Source organism: Vicugna pacos, chromosome 15 (assembly GCF_048564905.1).
Source record: "Vicugna pacos chromosome 15, VicPac4, whole genome shotgun sequence".
NCBI classification, from domain to species: Eukaryota; Metazoa; Chordata; class Mammalia; order Artiodactyla; family Camelidae; genus Vicugna; species Vicugna pacos.
Window position 1 is genome coordinate 11,022,691 of NC_133001.1, and position 19,725 is coordinate 11,042,415.

A 19,725-nucleotide genomic window follows, 5' to 3' on the forward strand; every position below is an offset into this window, starting at 1 on the left:
GGTGTTTAATGTATGACATTTTGATTGTAGTTTAACTTTTAGTTTTGATTTTAAAATGGGAATGATGTACCTAAAAGCTAAAAGATAAGTAACTGAACATACAGCAGTTCACTATACCCAAAATAAATTTTATTATGTAAGAAAAATATTTACTAATTAGGCACATTTACATACTTGTAGATACTAATTATGTTCTCTTGACAAAAGACCATCTTCCTTCTTTAACATCTGTGTTGCCTTAATCCTATGCTTTGAATAGATTGTATGTATTTAATGTCTGTTTATTTACGAAGCATTGTAGGTCAATTATACTTCAAAAACAAATACATAGAAAAAGAGATTAGATTTGTGGTTACCAGAGGTGGGGGCTGGGGGGACGGGGAACTGGATGACGGCAGTCAAAGATACACACTCCCAGTTATAAGATAAATAAGTATTATGGATGTAACGTACAATATGATAAATATCATCAACACTACTGTATGTTACATATGAAAGTTGTCAGAGTAAATCCTAAGAGCTCTCATCACAAGGAAAAAATTCTTTTCTTTCTTTAAGTTTGTATCTATACAAGTTGATGGATGTTCATTAAATTTATTGTGATGATCATTTCATGATGTATGTAAGTCAACTCATTATGCTATACACCTTAAACTTTAAAAAAAACTTTATTAATAGATTATTTTAGAGCAGTTTTAGGTTCACAGCAGAATTGAGCAGAAAATACAGAGTTCACACATAGCATATACACCCCACCCACACATATACACTCCCCTACTCTCAACATCCCTCATCAGTGTGGCATATTTGGTAAAATCGATGACCAACATGGACACATTATTATCAACAAAAGTCCATAGTTTACATTAGGGTTCACTCTTGATACTGTACATTCTATGGGTTTGACAAATGCATAATGACATGTAGCCATCACTATAGTATCACACAGAATAATTTCATTGTCCTAGAAATCCCTTGTGCTCCATCTATGCATTCCTTCCTCCTTCTCCTCAAACCCCTGGAAACCACAATCTTTTTCTTGTTTCTGTAGCTGTGCCTTTTCCAGAAGGTCATTTGGTTGGAATTGTTCAGTTTGTAGCCTTTTCAAACTGGCTTCTTTCATTCACTAATATGTCTTTTAAGTTTCTTCCATGTCTTTCATGCCTTGATAGATCATTTTTCACTACATATATATTTTAAATTTATATATATGTAATGTTCATTGTTTCTAAGAATGTTTAGAGCTTTAGCTTTTTAAGCTTACATAGTTATCAAAAGAATAAAGCCAACCACAATAAGAATTAATTCAAAAAGATTCATACACCCTGCTATTAACAGCAACATTATTTATAATTGCCAAGATATGGAAGCATCCTAAGTGAACATCAATAGTTGAACAGATAACGAAGATGCAGCATATACATACATGTAACGGAATACAACTCACCCATGAGAAAGAAGGATATTTTGCCATTTGTAGCCCTTCTTTCACTTTTTTTCACTTCAAAAACCAGAATGTTATAACCAGCAGAGCCATTTCCATTACATCAAAAACAACAAAATACCCAGAAATAAACTTAACCAAAGAGATTACCTACACTCTAAAAACTGAAATGACACAAAGAAGTGGAAAGATTTCTTGTGCTCTTGGATTGGAAGAATCGACACTATCAAAATGGCCACACTACCCAAAGCAACCCACAGATCCAACGCAACCCCCATCAAAATGCTCACGACGTTCCTCACAGAACTAGAACAAACAATTCCAAAATTCATAAGGAACCACAAAAGGCCCCAAACAGCCAAAGCAATCTTTTGTACGTCTTGTTTTTCACTCTTTCTTCTTTTTGTTCTCTTTTTTTATGGCTTGATGACTAGAGAAGGTCCTTTAACATTTGTTGTAAAGCTGGTTTGGTGGTGCTGAAATATTTCAGTTTTTGTCTATCTGTGAAGCTGTTGATTTCTCCATCAATGTACACTTCAAACTTTAAACAATGAAAAAGAGAAAGAATGGACTTCAGTTAATATTAATGTGTGACCAATGGGCCATAGTAATTTAAGATCTTAATATTAGGGGAAGCTGGGTGAGGGGGATATGGGAACTCTTTGCATTGTCTTTGCAAGTTTTTCATGTATCTAAAATTATTCTAAAATAAAAAGTTTATTTCAATAAAAATAAAGAAAGAAAAATGTACTGCAAATCATTTGTAATACATGAACTTAATGGTATATAAATCACACCTCAGTACAGCTGTTTAAAGTTAATAAGGGCAGAGTGGGATCAGCGCTGGGCTGGGGCGGGCTCAGGGTCCAGGCTCAGGGCTGGGTCAGGTCAGGGTCAGACCGGGGTCAGGCGGGGGTCAGCAACCTTGACAATGGGCACGGGGGCGTGGCTCCCCGAAGGCCTAGGCCGGCTTGTGGCCCTCCTCTGGCTGCTGCTGCCGCCCCGCGGCCACCCCGGCGCTGCGGGGGGTCCTCCGCCAGGGCCTTGGCGGCGCCCAGCCGGGCGGGCCCCAGGCGCGGGGCGGCCGGTGGAGGCGGCGCTCTGACCCCTGACGCGCAGCCTTTGGCTCTGGGGGCGCAGGTGCCTTGGGGCCTCAGTGCGGGGCGGGGTCGGGTTACAAAGGAGGGCCTCAGGGGGGCGCGGCTGTGACCAGGGCCTGAGTACCTGGTCTTCTGTCGCCCTTCCCTCCAGCCAGGCAGCCCAGAGACCACCTCAACACAGTGGATCACAGCCCCCACTCTGGGGCCTCTGGGTGGGAACCGCCCCAGGACCTTGGTGGGGCTGTGGACTGGGCAGGTAGCTGGCTCCGGCCCTGAGGCTTGGAGGCTGGCTGGAGGAAATCACAGGGACTGCTGAATAAGTGGCCTTTAGTCTGGGGCCCAAGGGTCTCTTTCCCCTCCCTGAGGCCCTGGGAGCACAGGCCCTAGACCAGGATGCCCACCCTCAGGCGGCCTGGGCACACCCCTGCCCTCCCAAATGTGGGTCCTAGAGCCAGGGCTGTCTTCATTAGCCCACTCCCTCTTTAGAAATGGAGGATCCTGAGTCAGAGAGGGGGAGTGACTTTCCTTAGGTCACACAGCACCACAGAGTTCTGCCTGTGAACCTATTTCCCTGAGATACTGGGATGACGTGGAGGGGGCACAAGCCCTTAGCAACCATGATCTTGAAGAAATAATATTGGCAGCCTCTGAGGCCTGCAGTTCTTGGCTCTGCAGAGCAGGCCCTGAGGTGTGCTGAGTGAGGCAGGCTCACTCAGGGATGTCCGTCACCCTGGAGATGCTGCTGTCACCTGCTGTGGCTGCCTTTGGTCCCCCTGCCCGACCCACCAGACCACTGAGCCCTCATCCCCACGCGGTTTGCTCGGTCGTGCTCTGCTGTCCAGTTCTCAGTGGCACCCTGTCATTTTGCTAGGCCTCTGGACGCTTGGCCTTGGTTTTCCCATCTCTGAAGTGGACGGGGCCTCCCTGGCAGTGGCACCTGGGTCTCTGTCACGGGAGGCAGGGGCGTCTCCACTGCGTGCGGGAAGCCCGAGGTGACAGGGAAGGTCTGCGGCGGCCGGGACGCGGCAGCGGTGCTGGGGCTCTTGTGTCTGTGGCGCCACCTCACCAACTCCCGCTGGCTGGTTGCTGCTGCCCGCTGCTCTCTGAAGTGAGTCCTCCTCCCTCGGGTACTGGCAGAGGCACTGGCTGGGGAGGGGGGTGCAGGGGAAGGGGAGAAAAGGGGTGATGGGCGTCCCACAGCAGCCCTCTGGGCTTTTCGCTGGGGCAGTCTGTGACCTTCAAACACATGTCATCCCTGCTTTTGACCTGCGTACCCTCCACCTGGACTGTCCTCCTCGCTCACCTGTCTGAGCCTCCTCATGCTCTGCCCTCAGCCCTTGTGCCTGTCCCCTAACACAGATGTGCCCCAGGAGAGTGGCAGTGTCGATCCTGGCTGCCATGTGGTGTGGACCAACCTCAGGCCAGAGCTTCTTCTCAGTGTCCCCACATTCCTGGGTGTCAGACTCTGGGCAGGGACTGGAACCGTGTGTATGGCCAGCAGCTGGGCCATTCTTCTTCCTACTTGTGCAAAACTGAGTTCCCAGGAGGAGCTGTGGCCACTGGTGTGAGTGGGGGGAACCCTGCTGCCAGGCTGCGTAGGTGGGGGATGGGGCTCCCTGGAGAGTGACATGGCTTTTGCAGGAGTCTAACTCACTGCCCCTCCTGGGCCTGGCCCAGTTCGCAGCTTCTGAACAGGTGAGGAGGGGTCTCCAGGGAGCAGGGGCATCACAGCCCAGGTCCAGGAGCTGGAGCTTTGAGAACCCAGAGTCCTGTTGGCACCTACTGTGTGCCAAACTCCATGCACGCCCCTCTGTGGCATCGGGGGTGCCAAGATCCCACCTCACCGTGTCTCCATCCTGTCAGAAGAGAAAGCCCAACCTGGGTGACAGGGGCAGACCACATGGTGGGGGGGAGGTCAGGAGAAGCTCCGTGCTCCAGTGGGCTTGGAGAGGGACGGGCTTGCTGGAGGGGGGCAAGGGGAAGGGTGTCCGGGTGGATGAGCGAAGCATGCAAGGTCAGGGAGGTGGGAAGTTTCACCACCCATGTTCAGGGAACAAGGCAAGGTTCCATTTCCTGCGCTCAATTGCTCATTTAACAATCTTTTGTGAGTGGTTATAACTAAGTGGACGAGCAGCCCTTGGGCAGGAAGATGTTTAAAGAAAAGACGGGTCGGGAAAAGTGCAGGGCCAGAAGGTGGGCTGCAGGGAGCCTTGGGAAGGGTGAAGTTAGAGCTGGGACTGAACCAGAACTCCTCCTGTGGACAATCACAAGGCCTTCATTTGATGGCCCCCCACCCCGCCATCCAGCACTAGGATTCAGTGCTTCTCCAATTCATGGGTGTGATGGAGAAGCCATATGCTGACGTTGTAAGTAGAGTATTAGCCTCAAGAAAGAAGGGCTCCAGACCATTAGAAATGGGGAGACAAAAGCTGCCTGGCATCATGGTGGGTAGAGGGGTCCAGAGGGCTGTAGGCAGTTAGATGAGAATGCAGGGAAAGAGAGCTGGCCCACACTCAGAGATGATGGTGACCATGTGCCCGTCCTCCTCCAGAAAACCTCACGTCCTAGAGAACTACCAGGTTTTGTTAGGAAACCCCCAGCTGTACCAGCACACCAGGCACACCCAGAAGATACCCGTGACCTCCAGCGGTCTTTTCACCCCCTGAGACTGTGTCCTCATTTGTCCTCATGGCAGTTGCCGTGATGGCCCAGTGAGCTGCTGAGCCCGAGGTGGGGAAGCTTGGCCACCTGCCCCCGTGGTAGGAGGCGGACCCAGGTTTCCTGGTGCCCAGGCCCTAACCAGTGGTGTGGGCTCTCTGACTGTCTGGCCTGGCCCGTCCTTCTCACAGAGTCAGCTGCACCCAGAGGTGAAACAGAGGGCTCAGCCCACCGCCTCCCAAGTCCCCATCTGGCTGTCACCCTAGACCCCACATCCAGCCTTGTCCTCCACCTGCCCTCCCCTGCAGAGGTCATGCCCGTGGAGCGCAGGGCTTGCCCGCCGGATGTGCACACCGCCCCCTGACCTCGCTCCTCCTCCAGCCCCTCCACCCCCCCCCCCGCTTCGGGACACCACTGAGCCGGACACCCAGGAGTCCCAGCAGGTGACCCCCTCCTGCCTCCCTCAGCCTTTCAGTCACCCAAGCCCATCTGAGAGATTCCTTCTAGAGTCATCTTCTGCCACATCACCTGCTCTGGCCCCCACCCTCCAACCCGGGGCTCTCTCCTCTCTCCTAATGTGTCCCTTCCCCTGGATAGGGCGCCCAGAAACAGGTCTGAGGAGAGAAGGGCCACAGGGGCACTCAGCACTCAGACTGTGGGGCAGGAGAGACCTGGTTCCAGGCATTAATCTGTTGTTTACGGGGATTGTGGCCTCAGCTCAGTTTCCTCACCCATGAAGTGGGGTCGCTAACATCCTCCACTTAATAAGATTCCTATAAAAATCTGAGTAGTGTGCCTGGCACTCATAGGTGCTTAACAAGTGTTAGCTTTTATTCTCCTGGCCTGGTCTGCCCCCCTCTATCTTAATTGTACCTGTTCTGGGCCTGTCTTAGACCTTCCTCTCACTCAAGGTGGAGTTCACTCAAGTGGGGCCCTGGCCCCACTCACCACACATGCGCGTGTGTGTCCGTGCACATACATACACATATGCATGGTTGGCTCTGTCTCTACAGCAGTGCAAACCACAGCTCACTTTGCATGGGAAATATTAGTGTTGGGGTTCCCTCTGCCTTCTGAGAGCTCCCCAGGGGCCGGTAGGCTATTGGAGCCATTCCCATCTCCCCCAGACTGGCCCAGAATCCATCATGATATTGGTAACCACGTGGCTCATCTGCATGAATCCTTGAGGCCTGGAGTGGACAAGGACCAGGCCTTCCCCTGGCCTTGAGCAACCAGGAGTGGGTACACTGTGGGGAGGGCCGAGGGATCTCCAGGCAGGGACCACAGAGGGGAGGAGCTGAGAGGATGACGGCACGTTCCCTTTCTCCAAGGAGCCCCATGTATGACTTTCCTGGGGCTGCTGAGACAAACCACCTCAAAGTGGGTGGCTAAAATGGCAGTGATTTATTATCTTAGGTTTCTGGTGGTCAAAGGTCTAAAATCAAGCTGCTGGCCAGGCACGTTCCTACTGGAGACTTTAGGGGAGAATGTTTCCTTTCTTCTGGCTTTTTAAGGGCTGCCTGCATTCCTTGGTTCATGGCCCCTTCCTCCGTCCTCAAAGCACATCACTCCAAACTCTGCATCTGTCATCACATCTCCTTGTCTGACTCTGGCCTCCCGCCACCCTCTTTCCTCATGAGGACCCCTGGGACTACCTTGGGCCCACCCAGATAATCCACCATAATCTTCCTCCTTCAAGATCCCTAACTCCACATCTGCAGAGTCCCTTTTGCCACATAAGGTGACATAGCCACAGGTTCCAGGGATGAGGATGGGCACCTCTGAGGGTTATTTTTGGCTGGCCACACCATGTACCCTTCTCTCTCCTTCAAGTCACCGCTTCCCCCACCCTCCCTCTCAGCCAGAGGTCTTGCTTCTTATTTCACTGAGAACATGAAAGCGAGCAGTCAGATGAGAGCGCATCCACCTTCCCAGCCCCACAGCCCGCTCCCCGCATCTGCCATCTGGCTCATCCCTCTTCTCCTTGCCTGCACTTACCGCTCCCTCTGCCCCTGCATCAGAAGGTTAGGTTCTTTCCTGGTTAGAGTCTCAGCTCAGGAAATCTTTGTGCCTCCACCCTGCCCGTCTTGTCCCTTCCATGGCTTATTTTCCACACGTCACATCTGACCATGGCAGGCCAGCTGGCTTAGTGACAGAAGCGCCATGGGGGAGGGGCCTTGTCCTTTCACCCCTGTGCCCGGGGGCAGAGGCTGCCCTGGATGCTCGCTGCACGTGTGGACAGGGGAGCAGAAGAGCAGCAGGCATGGCTGTGGCCCCGCTCCACTCCCACCACGCCCAAGGGTGAGGCCCTCCTTTTGGCTGATGACATGAGAGGATTTTCAACCAGATGGTCCTGCCCTGACAGTATTTCAGGACTCCAGTAGTTCCCAACAGCTTTCTGGGGACCCCCTCCCGCTCCCTGAGCAATGCAGGCTGCCCCCGCCAGGCCTGGGTATGAGCATTTTCTGAGGCTGCTCACAAAGAGCATCTCTCTTTTCTCTTAAGAGGTTGAGAGAAAACCAAAGGCCTAAATGAATGAAAAGGGGGAGGACCCAGGTGGGGATGTGTTGCTGCAGGTCAGGGTTTTGCAAGAACTGGGGTCTGAAGTGGCTTGACCTGACCAGGCTCCACTCACAGACCAGTTCTCCTGGGCCCTGTTGGGGCAGCTGTCCCTTCTCGGCCTTGTCCTGGACCACAGTGGCCTCCCTGGTTGCAAGTGTCCATGTGTTATAGATTTCAGTCCACGACCGTCCTGAGGGTCAGTCAGGAGCTTCCTAAAGCATGCTTCCAGTGCCTGCCTCCTTGACTTTGACAGCAGAGGGACATTGGTGTTTGGACTTTCAAAGAGGTCCACCTGACTGAGCCTGGGTGGCAGACACTCATGAGCCCGGCCTTGCTGCCTGGTCTTCTCAGAGCTGGCCCAGCCACCCACACTGACTCCCTTCTCTTTCCTAGGGTGATTCCGGGGGACCCCTTGTCTGCGACGTCACTGATGCCTGGGTTCTGGTGGGGCTGGCCAGCTGGGGCGTGGACTGCCGACATCCCATCTACCCCACTGTTATCACCAATGCCTCCTACTTCATTGACTGGATGGATGAGATCCAGAGGCTCACACGCTCCCTGATGCCATGTCTGCTTGTCCTCGGACCCAGTTTCCACACCAGCTTCTGCAAGCTGCTGGCTCGCCGGGGCCCAGCACAAGTTTGTGCCTCCACAGACCTGTTCCCTGCTGCTGTTCCTGCTCCAGGCCCCGCGGCAGGCCCTATGGTGACCCGCCAAGCCCCTCTGCTCCTTCCCTCTGCCTCAGACCCCAGTCTTCTGGCTGGAATGTTCCACTCCTCCCCTCCCCCAGCTTTCATTGGTCCCTTCTTTACTTTCCAGTCCAACAGCTGCCACTCCCCAAACCAAGCCTGAAAAATCAAATAAAAACAAATGAAAGACTCAACCGGCTCCTGTGTTTGGGCCCTGCTGCCCCTCCTAATGCTCAGCGCTCACCCCTTCCCTTGAGGTTTGTTGTCTGGCTCCCTGGACCAAGAAACAGGACCTGGCTGAGAGACTGTCCCAGGAGGAAGACAGGGGTGAGGATGCTGAAGGAGGCCAGCTGGGGAGGGAGAAGGATGTGTTCACTTGTGGACTCCACTCCTGCCATGGGAGTGCACAGGCCTTGAGAGGAAGTGTATCAGTCAGCTCCAGCTGCTATAACAAATACCATGGACAATGTGGCTTAAACAATAGGATTTTATTATCTCATAGTTCTGGATGGAGCCCAGAAGACTGAGATTAAGGTACAGGCAGCGTTAACTCCCCCTGAGGCCTCTCTCCTTGGTTTATAGATGGTCATCTTCCCCCTATGTCCTCACATCATTTTCCCTCTGTGCGTATCTGTGTCTAAGTTTACCCTTTTTATAAGGACACCAGTTATATTGTATTAGGGCCTACCCTAGTGACCTCATTTTAACTTAATTATCTCTTTTAAAGCTCTACTCCAAATAAAGTCACATTCTGAGGTACTGGGGGTTAGGAGTTCAATATATGAATTTGGGGGGACACTATTCAGCCCCTAACAGGAAGTAAGACACTCTGCCAGGTGACGACAGTGCAGAGGAGTAAGAGCTTTCTCACAGTAAAGAAACGTTACCCATGGGGTTTAGAGAAGGTAGGACCAACTTCCTATGGAGGTAGAGGGAAGTTCCAGGGTGCGGGACAACTGAGCTGGACTGGAGCGCATGACCCAGCCCATGGGGAAGAGGGCTCCACCCTGCAGCACAGAGGGCTCTTGAATGTGAAGGGTCTAGGAGACAGCGTGGGAACAGACAGCGGAGGCCCGAGGCCAGGCTGCGAGCTGGGGTCCAGGCTGGCAGTCCTCAGACCTCTGCTCCTAGAGTCAACTCCCAGGACCTTCCTCACCTGCCCGCAAAGCCCTGCTCTCCCTGTCTGAAGGGGACCAACTCACTGTCCACCTTCCTGGCCCCCAGTCCCACACAAAACTGCTCCCTTCTCTCCAAGGAACCAAGTCAGCCTCCCCCAAGCAGTCCACACACCTCCGGCAGTTGGAGTCTCATGTCTCCTTTTCTGCTTAAGTGGCTCAGGACTTAGCGGCCTGGCAAAAAGCCCTGAAGCAATGTTTTTGTCATTCCTCGTGCCCATCTGTCTGACACACAGTCCTTGTGCAGCCAGAAGGATCCCAGATGAACACCTATATGGCAATAAAAAAATTGGACAACTTAGACGAAATGGACAAGTTTCTAGAAACATATAGTCCACCAAAACTGAGCCAAGAAGATATAGATCATTTGAACAGGCCAATCACTAGAAGTGAAATAGAATCAGCAATACAAAACCTCCCTGCAAACAAAAGTCCAGGACCAGACGGCTTCACTGGGGAATTTTACCAAACACACCAAGAAGAGAGCATACCAATCCTCCCCAAACTCTTCCAAAAGGTTGAAAAGGAGGGAACGCTTCCACACGCATTCTATGAAGCCACCATCACCCTGATACCAAAGCCAGACCAAGACGCTACCAAAAAGAAAGCTATTGGCCAATACCATTGATATAGATAGATGCAAAATTCTCAACAAAACATTAGCAAACAGAGTCCAACAGCACATAAAGAAGATAATACAACATGATCAAGTTGGGTTCATCCCAGGGACACAAGGATGGTTCAACATATGCATATCAATCAACATGATACACCACCCTCATTGACAGGTGGGCACAAATGGACTCATATGTACGTTAACAGTGGGATCTCACTGGCTTGAGCAGGAATGTGCACAGGAACTCCCTTCCCAAGGTAATCTTGGGAGGCCTCAAGAAAGTGGCTTTCCAGCATCCACACCTGTCTAGCCTTGCCAGCAGTCCTAGTCTCTGGCCACTTCTCTAGTTGGAGCTCTACCACTGAGGTACCACTATGACTAGCTATGTGCCCACCATCGGCCCTTAAGAGTTCAGCTGTCTCTGGAAGGGAGAAGACAAACATTCCCTCCCTTGATGGTAAACTCAGTTATGAGGTCTCAGGCTGGGTTGCTCAGGCCTCTGGACGTCTGTGAGTTACTGAGATGGCATGTGGTTCACCCACATTCTCCACAAGGGGAGCTCAGGCAGTTCAGCTGCAGTAGTAGTCCCTCCACTGGCCCTAAACTCCTATTCTCCGCCCAACCACAGCAGACTTGGGCTGGCTGTGCCCCGGGGGCCTGGCCTTCATATACCCTGTTCCTGAAGTTAGGTGATTCTCTAACTAAGACCTCTAAGGGATCCCAATACATACCTCATCCGCAAAACACAATGACCAAATTTCAGCTCCAGCCCAGTTTCCCCATTGCCTGAAACCAGCTTAGTGTTTAGTATTATTATCCTGGTTTAGTTTTTTTGTTTTTTTTTTTTTTAAGATAAAGTGAAGCCTAGTAGATTTGAAGTAGCTTTTCAGAGATGACAGGTAGGAAGTAGTGGAATAGGAATTCAAAACTTGATCTCTCTTGAGAGAAGGTGAACATCTTTGTTCTCACTCCTGCATGTTGTACCCAGATGCCTGTTACCCCGTCTGAGTTCCCCTCATCACCTGGGGAAGGCTTACTCTAACCTGTCCCAAGAGCAAACCCCAGACACCCGCAACTGAACAGAGAGACTAAGGTAGGGGTGGAGGGGAAGGGCTAAGCAGGGGACAGAAGGAGCCACTGAGCCTGGGAGTGCGGCCTGGAGTGTCACTGAAGTCACTGGCAAGGAGAGGGACTTGAAAAGTCTGTCTTTAGGGACTCCCTGCCCTCGCAAATAGTGCGCTGGCATGGGCTCCTAGTGCTCCTTGCCAAAGCCAACCACAGACAAGATACGGAGGTGAGAAGAAACTAACAAAAATCAGAGGCTTTCGGTTTCTAGTCTAGGGAGTAAGGAGCTTGGAAGTCATCCCTCCCATCCTCAAAACATGAAAAAATGAACAAACTGAAAAGCACCACCTCTTCTCAGACCATTCAGAGAACTGAGGTCACAGGCCAAAGCAATGCCCTGAGATTTGGAGAAACAAGCAGATACAGAGAATCACAGCTTACCTGAGTGAAGCCGAAGAGCGAAAGCTAGGTGCCAGGGCCAGGAGTGGTGCAGAGGACTTACACTGTCACTGATGAAGTGCTGCGGGCTTGGTGTGGATGAGCTTGAGCGTTAAAGGCTCCAGGGGGTCCAGTTTCAGGGAGGCCCCCTCTTTCATGAGTTTTTCTTCCAGCATCCTTTTTAGGGTCTCAGAGCGTAGGTCAGAGGAAACCCCTGCCTGCTTCTGCTAGGGGGAAGGAGAATGTAACCATTTTGACGTATACCCAGAGCATTCTATTCTACTTAACAAAAGCCTGCCCTGCAGAGAAACTATTCTAACAAAATTTAATTTACTGGTTTTTTTTAACAGCCTAAGTGACTTGGAAGAAGGGAATTCCCCAGCTCCAGCCCCCTCTAGCTGTCCTATCCCACCTTCAGGAGGGGGTGGTACAGAGAAGCACTTGTGAAGGTCACGGCCCGGGGACACAGACTCACTAAAAGACTGAGACCTAATTATACACTACAGAATACTTTCTACCCACCACATACCTCACCATCACCAAGTAGAGTTCCTGTATATGAGGGGATTACAACTAAAGGAAATGCACATCTCGGATCTTATTTAAGAATGAAGACATACGAATGACCAAGAGGCACATGAAAAAAAGCTTAGGATCACTAATTATCAGAGAAATGCAAGTCTACAATGAGGTATCACCTCACACTAGTCAGAATGGCCATCATTCAAAAGTCCACAAATAACAAACGATGGAGAGGCTGTGGAGAAAACGGAATCCTCCTACACTGCTGGTGGGAATGCAGTTTGGTGCAGCCACTGTGTAAAACAGTATGGAGAGTCTTCAAAAGACTAAAAATAGACTTACCATGTGATCCAGCAATCCCAATCCTGGGCATATATCCAGACAGAACCTTAGTTCAAAAGACGCCTGCAATGTTCATAGCAGCACCATTTACAATAGCCAAGACATGAAAACAACCTAAATGCCCACTGACAGATAACTGGATAATGAAGTTGTGGTATATTTATACAATGGCTTACTACTCAGCCATAAATGAGATTAAACTAATGCCATTTGAAGCAACATGGATGTTCCTGGAGAATGTCATTCTAAGTGAAGTAAGCCAGAAAGAGAAAGAAAAATACCATATGATATCACTCACATGTGGAATCTTAAAAAAACAGACAAATCAGCTTATTTACAAAACAGAAACAGACTCACAGACATAGAAAACAAACTTATGGTTACCAGCGGGAAGGAAGTGGGAAGGGATAAATTGGGAGGTCGAGATTTGCAGATACTGACTGGTAAATATATAATAGATAGACAAGTTTATACTGTATAGTAAAGGAAACTGTGTTTGATATCTTGTAGTAGCTTACGTAGTAGCTTATGGTGAAAAAGAATATGAAAAGGAATATATGCATATTCATGTATGACTGACGTATCGTGCTGTACACCAGAAACTGACACACATTTGTAAACTCATTATACTTCAATAAAAAAGTTAAAAATAAGAAAGAAGATGTAATATAGAAATACAATGGAATGCTACTCAGCCATAAGAAAGAATAAAATAGTGTATATGTCCATGAATGACTGAAAAATTGTGCTGAACACTGGAATTTGACACAACATTGTAAAATGATTATAAATCAATAAAAATGTTTTAAAAAAAAGAAATAATAAAATAATGCCATTTGCAGCAACATGGATGGACCTAGAGATTATCATACTAAGTGAAGTAAGTCAAACAGAGGAAGAGAGGTATCATTTGGTATCACTTACATGTGGAATCTAAAAAAAAAAAAAAGACACAAATGAACATATTTACAAAACAGAAACAAACTCACAGACACAGAAAACAAACATAGGGTTACCAAAGGGGAAAGGGAAGGGGAGAGGAATAAATTAGGAGTTTGTGATTAGCAGATACAAACTACTGCGTGTAAACAGATAAACAATGAGATCTTACTGTATATCATAGGGAACTATATTCAGTAGTTTGTAATAACGTATAATAAAAAAGTATATAAAACTGAATCCCTAAGCTGTACATCAGAAACTAACACAATATGGTAAATCAACTATATTTCAATTTTTAAAATTTTTTAAAAAATAAAGTGAACTTGGATTAATGGTAAATGTATAATGCAAAATCAAAGGCATCTACTAAAAAAAGTGAAAAAAAAAAACAAACCACAGTGCACTCAAAATATTGAGAGGAGAACAATGGAATTGGAAAACGCTCAAGTCAAATCAGAGAGGGCATTTTTATGCCTTCTTTGTGGAAGACAAAAAAGAAACAAAGGTCAAGGACAACAAAGAGAAAACAGTAACAAATATGGTAGCCATTAATGCAACTATATCAATAATCACTGTCAATGTCAATGGTCTAAGTGCACCAATTAAAATACAGAATTGTCAGAGTGGGTAAAAAACAAGACCCAGTAGATGTTGGCCGCAATATACACACTTAAAGATACCCTAATTTCAATCTGCACAGCACTACACCCAAAACTCACTAAGACAGGAATAGTTGTACCATAAGCCTCCACGGGCCAAGAAACATTTCAGAAGCATTAAAAAAATTAGCTGAAGTATATAATTTCTCACCAAGTACATAGAGGGGTCAACTTACTAATTGCCTCTATTGTTTGTGTGAGTTGTTTAATTTAACATTTTGAAATAATTATTGATTCATAAGAAGTTGCAAAAATAGTCCATAAAGACCCTCTGTATTCTCCACCCAGGTCCCCACATTACATAGTTATAGGACAATGTTGAACCCAGCAAACTGACGTTGGCACAGGTGTCTGTGGCGTTCTGTCATTTCATCACATATGAAGATTTGGGTAACAATCATAGCAGTCAAAATAGAGATTCCATCACCACAAAGACCTTCATTCTGCACCTTTGCAGTCATACCCAACACAATCCTACTCCCTGGCAACCACTCATCTTTTCTCAAAGTCCACAATTTTGTCATTTGGGGAATATTACATAGATAGAATTATACAGTATGTGACATTTTGAGATTGGCTTTTTTCACTCAGCATAATGCCCTTGAGATCCATCCAGTTTAACGCTGCATCAATAGATGGTCCTTTTTTTTATTGTTGAATGATATTCCTGGCATTCATGTACCATTGTTTGTTTCACCATTCACCTATCAGGAGGAATCTGGGTTGTTTCCAATGTTTGACTATTCCAAATAAAGCTGCTATAATCAATCATACACAGATTGTTGTGTGGACAGAAGTCTTCATTTTCCTGGGATAAACAGCCAGGAATGTAATTGCTGGGCCATATGGTAAGCATATTTAGTTTTTGTAAGAAACCAGCCAACTATTTTCCAGAATGCCTGTGTCATTTTGAATCCCTCTAGCAATAGTATGAGAAATCCAGTTACTTGGCATCCTCAGTGGCATAAAATTAATTTGTATTTTAGCTGTCCTAATTGACATATAATTCTCATCGTGTTCATAATTTGAATTTCACTAATGATAAGTGATATTGACATCTTTTCATGGCTTACTTGCCAAACGTATGTCCTCTTGTGTGAACTGTGTCTTCATATCTTTTGTCCATTTTCTAATTGAATTGTTCCTTTTTTTAACTGTTGAGTTTTGACAGTTATTTATACACTCTAGACACTTTTGTAAGATGTGTGGTTTTCAAACAATTTCTCCAAAGCTGTAGCTTCTTATCCTTAGCAGGGTCTTTCCCTTAGGAGAATGTTTAATTTTGATGAAGTCGATTTTCTATTCTTTCTTTCATGGGTAGTGTTCTTGCTGTCATTTGTAAGAACTCTTCACCAAGCCCTAGGAGCCAAAAATTTATTGCTAGTTTTCTTATACAAGTTTTAAAGTTTAAAAAAGTTACATTTAAATCTATGTTCTATTTTGAGCTAATTTTATTATCTGTTAAAAACATGATCCAATTCCCATTATATTGCTTTTAAACTTCTGCGTAAAAGAAAACAGTTTTCTGTATCAATGTATGTCTATTTCTGTATTCTCTATCATGTTCATTGAACTATGTGTCTATTTCTCCACCAATACCACCATGCGTACATATAGTTTCAGGTACATGAAAAATGAAAAATAAATCGAAAAAATATATATGAGAAGTGAAAACATATATCCCTTCAAAACTTGTATACAAATGTTGATAGCCGAATTATTCAAAATAAATAAGAAGAATACAAACCTGTGTGGACGCTAGTTCACACAGGTGTCTGCCCAGAACGCGCAGCCCCGCCCCCGGGCCACGGGAGCCAATCCGCGCGCGTGCGCTTCCCGGCCCCGCCCGGCGCCCTCCTCCACCCCCGCCCCTCCCACCGCCCACCGCCCACCCGAGGGTTAGTTTGTCAGGAAGGCGGGCGGCGGTCGGTCGGAGTGGCTGCGGCTCTGCGGGTCGGCCTAGCAGCCGGCCCTGCTCCCTCCGGCCAGCGGCGGCGGCTGCAGCGGCGGCGGCGCGGCCCCTCCCGGAGGCGAGGCGGGAGCAGAGCGGCGGCCGCGGAGCTCCGTGCCCAGCGCGGCGGCGGCGGCGGCCCGGCAGCCAACATGGAGGCGGCGTCGGCGCGGGCCCCGAGGCGGCCCGCGGGCAGGTGTTCGACGGGAGGCCGCGCTCCAGCAACCCGCTACCTCGGCGAGGGCTCCCACGGCGTGGTGTGGTGAGTGTCCGCGCCCCGCGTGCCGGCCGCGGCCGCCCGGCCTCGGCGGGCGCAGCTGCGGCGTCGGCCCCGGCCTCGGGACCCCAACCCCGAGCCCGGCCCCGCCCGCAGCCGAGCTGACCCGCCGTCCGCGCGCGGGGGCTCCCGGGTGGGGCCGGGCGCTCGGGCTGGGGCGTTGCTCGCGGTGTTTCCCGGGCCGGACCTCGCTGGGCGCGGGGAATGGGGAAGAGGCCCGTGGGGGGGCGGTGGGGTGGAGGCCGTGACCCCGGCACCCAGAGACCCCCAGGATGGGAACGGGCCCCACCCCACCCCCACCCCCGGGTGCTGGTCTCGCGGCCTTCCCTTGACGTCCGATTGCGAAGCCGCGAAGTCCTTCAGGTGCTCGCGGCGGCGGCCGTGGTCTGGAAAGGGGTTGGAGCGGCATGTGTGCACAACCCCGAAATCATCATCTTGTTTGTCCCCCTCGCCTGTGTTTAACGCGGCCGGCTTTGGTTCAGCACCTCCCGTGGTGCCAGGGATTCCCTCCTGCGCAGCCTTTCTAAACAGCATGAGCGGCACCAGTGTTGGCGTGGAATGTTTCAATGTTGAAGTTTTTAAATGGATTTTGGGATGGTAATGTTGGCGTTTCAGGAAAGATAAGTCAGCGTCTCTGTGTTGATTTCTTAAGGAGTCATTTGGAGTTGGACCTACTTTGGCTTTTTTTCCCCTCCTTTACCCTGTGCTAGCTCTCGTAGTAGCATAAAGGCATCCAGACGTTTTAGCACTATGATTGTGGACTTTCCCTGTTACTGCTTTAGTGCTCAGTGTGCATGCAGCCCTGATGCAGTTCTTGCAGAACCACCTGCTGGCTCCCTCCTCCGGCTCCAGTTCTCTCAGAAGCCCTGGTGGAATGGGGGTGATGGTGGTGGTGGTGTTTTATTAGAACGAACTACACGTTGTACTTTGTGCTGACTTACACCTAAACCTTCATGTGAGTGTGTCTTTCATGTTGAATGAAGGAAGCAAAGTATTTCTGAACATTTCGTGTCAGGTACTCTACTAGGTACTGTTATCTCATGTTGCAGAAAGGTAAAGGCGGTGCTCTCCTTCTCTCTCAGATGAGAAAGTATTTAAAGGTGAAGCCAGTTCCTGAGGTCATACACTAAAGAGTCAGACTTGAGATTGTAGACTGAGATCCTGTTTCCGTTGCCAGAGCCCTTTTCATTACTCCGTGTTTTCTTTAATTAGTGTTATTAATAATAATTTTGGAGTTCTAGCATATTTTACTCTTACAAGTGCTCACTAGGGATCAGTACTGAGGACTGTAGAGGGCACAGTGCAGCTGGAAGACAAACTGTTGGATTTGCTGACTTTCAGCTCGCCTAAAAGCAAAACAAGAGAAAACAAAACAAAACATAGTTTTAGCCAAAATTCCGTTGTGCTCACTTTCCTCACGGTACAGTATTCAGTCCTGTTAAGGTGTCTGTGATTATGGCAGGCTAGTCAGAACGACCGTTCAGTCAACGCTTTCTGTTACTTTTGTTTGTTTGTTTCTAAGCATTTATTAATTAGTCCTCTTAACCACACTGCAGGGCTGGTTGCTTTCAGTAAGTGGAAATTGGAGACACAGCAAGGTTGCTTAATTTGCCCATAGATACCCAACTAGGAAGTGATAGAGCATCTCTGTCTGGTTCCCAATGATATTCAACCAAAGATCAGAGTTGAGAGAATACGTGCTTTCAATAGTCAAAAATATCTATTGTCTGCTTTCTGTGTGATTTGCTTTTTTAGCCTTTTACGAAAACCTTTCATGCAAGGTCATTCACTTAGAATTCATTGAGCACCAGTTCCCTGCAAGGACTCAAGAGGCACCTGCCCTTCATTAGCTCCTGCTCCAGACAGTGGGGTGCAGTTGGGTGGGAGCACAGAAGGCCCGTGGGGAGTGCTGTGGGGGCAGAAGGCCAGGGTGGTGAGGTCTGGCTTCACAAACCTTGGCGCTGGGTGTGGATGTATGACTGGAAGTTTGCCTTGAGAAGCGCGCTCCAGGTAGAGCAGAATGCACATGCCAAGGCACAGAGGTCTGAGCGGGGCACATCCAGTCAGGAAAACCGGGAGTTGTCTGGGAAGGGAGGGTGTGGGTGGGTGCCTTGGGGAGAGGGCTGGAGGGGAGGCAGCTGGGATGGGCGAGGCCGAGTTCTGAAGGCCTTTGTTTTCTAAGGAGCTGGGACTTGAGATGGTAGGGGAAAATCACTGACAGATGCCCCTTTCCTGCTGGTTCCTCTTCAAGTTTTGTGTTTCCCTCGTCTCTCTTTTACTTTCTACCCACTGTACTTGTTCTCTCTTCTTTCTGCTTACTTAGGGGTACTCAGTGGGTATGATTGTTACCCTATCTCCCAGGGCATTTTGAAATGTATGTGAGTTTTGTTTTGCGTTTTGTTGTTACATTGATCGGAGGTGTTATTGGCCTTCGGTGTGTATGTGGTGGAGGTGGACGTGCCCAATGACCCGCATGCAGCGCACAGGCAGCACAGTCCATCCCTGCAGCAGAGGAGCGTCCTGTTAAGATGCCAGTGGTGTTTCCCTCCAGCCCATCCCCAAGAAAGGCTGGGCCCTGGGCAGGTCTTGCCTTCCTGTGAGAGTCATCTTCTCCATGAACTTCCTTCTTCGTCTGGACTCTAGCACTCCGCCCATCCCTCCCTGGAGCTTTGCTGGGTTTTGGTACCACCTGTTTGAAAGGCAGGACCAGCAGTAGTATAAATCCTCTACAGAGGCTCGAGACCAGATTCCTAGTTGTGCTGGCTTAACTGTTAATGTAACTTTAACAAAGAAGTCTTTTGTATGGTTTTGGAGCTCAAAGATGTGAGGAGACCATCTTACATGAGCAACAGAAAATCCAGAGTTTCCGAACAGTTTTGAGTGCAAGTGAAATGCAAACAGAATCCTTTTTGGTATCAGTAACATCACTAATAATGTGCTCCTGGTGGTGACTGTAGTTGGTGTCATTCTGATGAATTTGACTTGTATGTTCTCAATTCTGAAACATTAATAAAAGATTCTTATGCAAAGCATCCAAGTTGAGTTTTCCGGGAACTATGTATAGTTTATTCCTCATCTTGCTTGCAGTAATGTACCTACTAAGTAGAAAACAACCGTTTGTTGGGCAAATTTGGTTTATTTTCATTACTTAGACTGTTTTTTTCCCTGTCTTAAGAGCAGTGGTGAGAGTGGGCATTGCTGATGTTTGAAGTGAAGCTTTCACTGTTTGTTTGTAAAGCAGTCTGAACGTGAATTTTATTTGTCTGATTTTGATGGGAACACGTT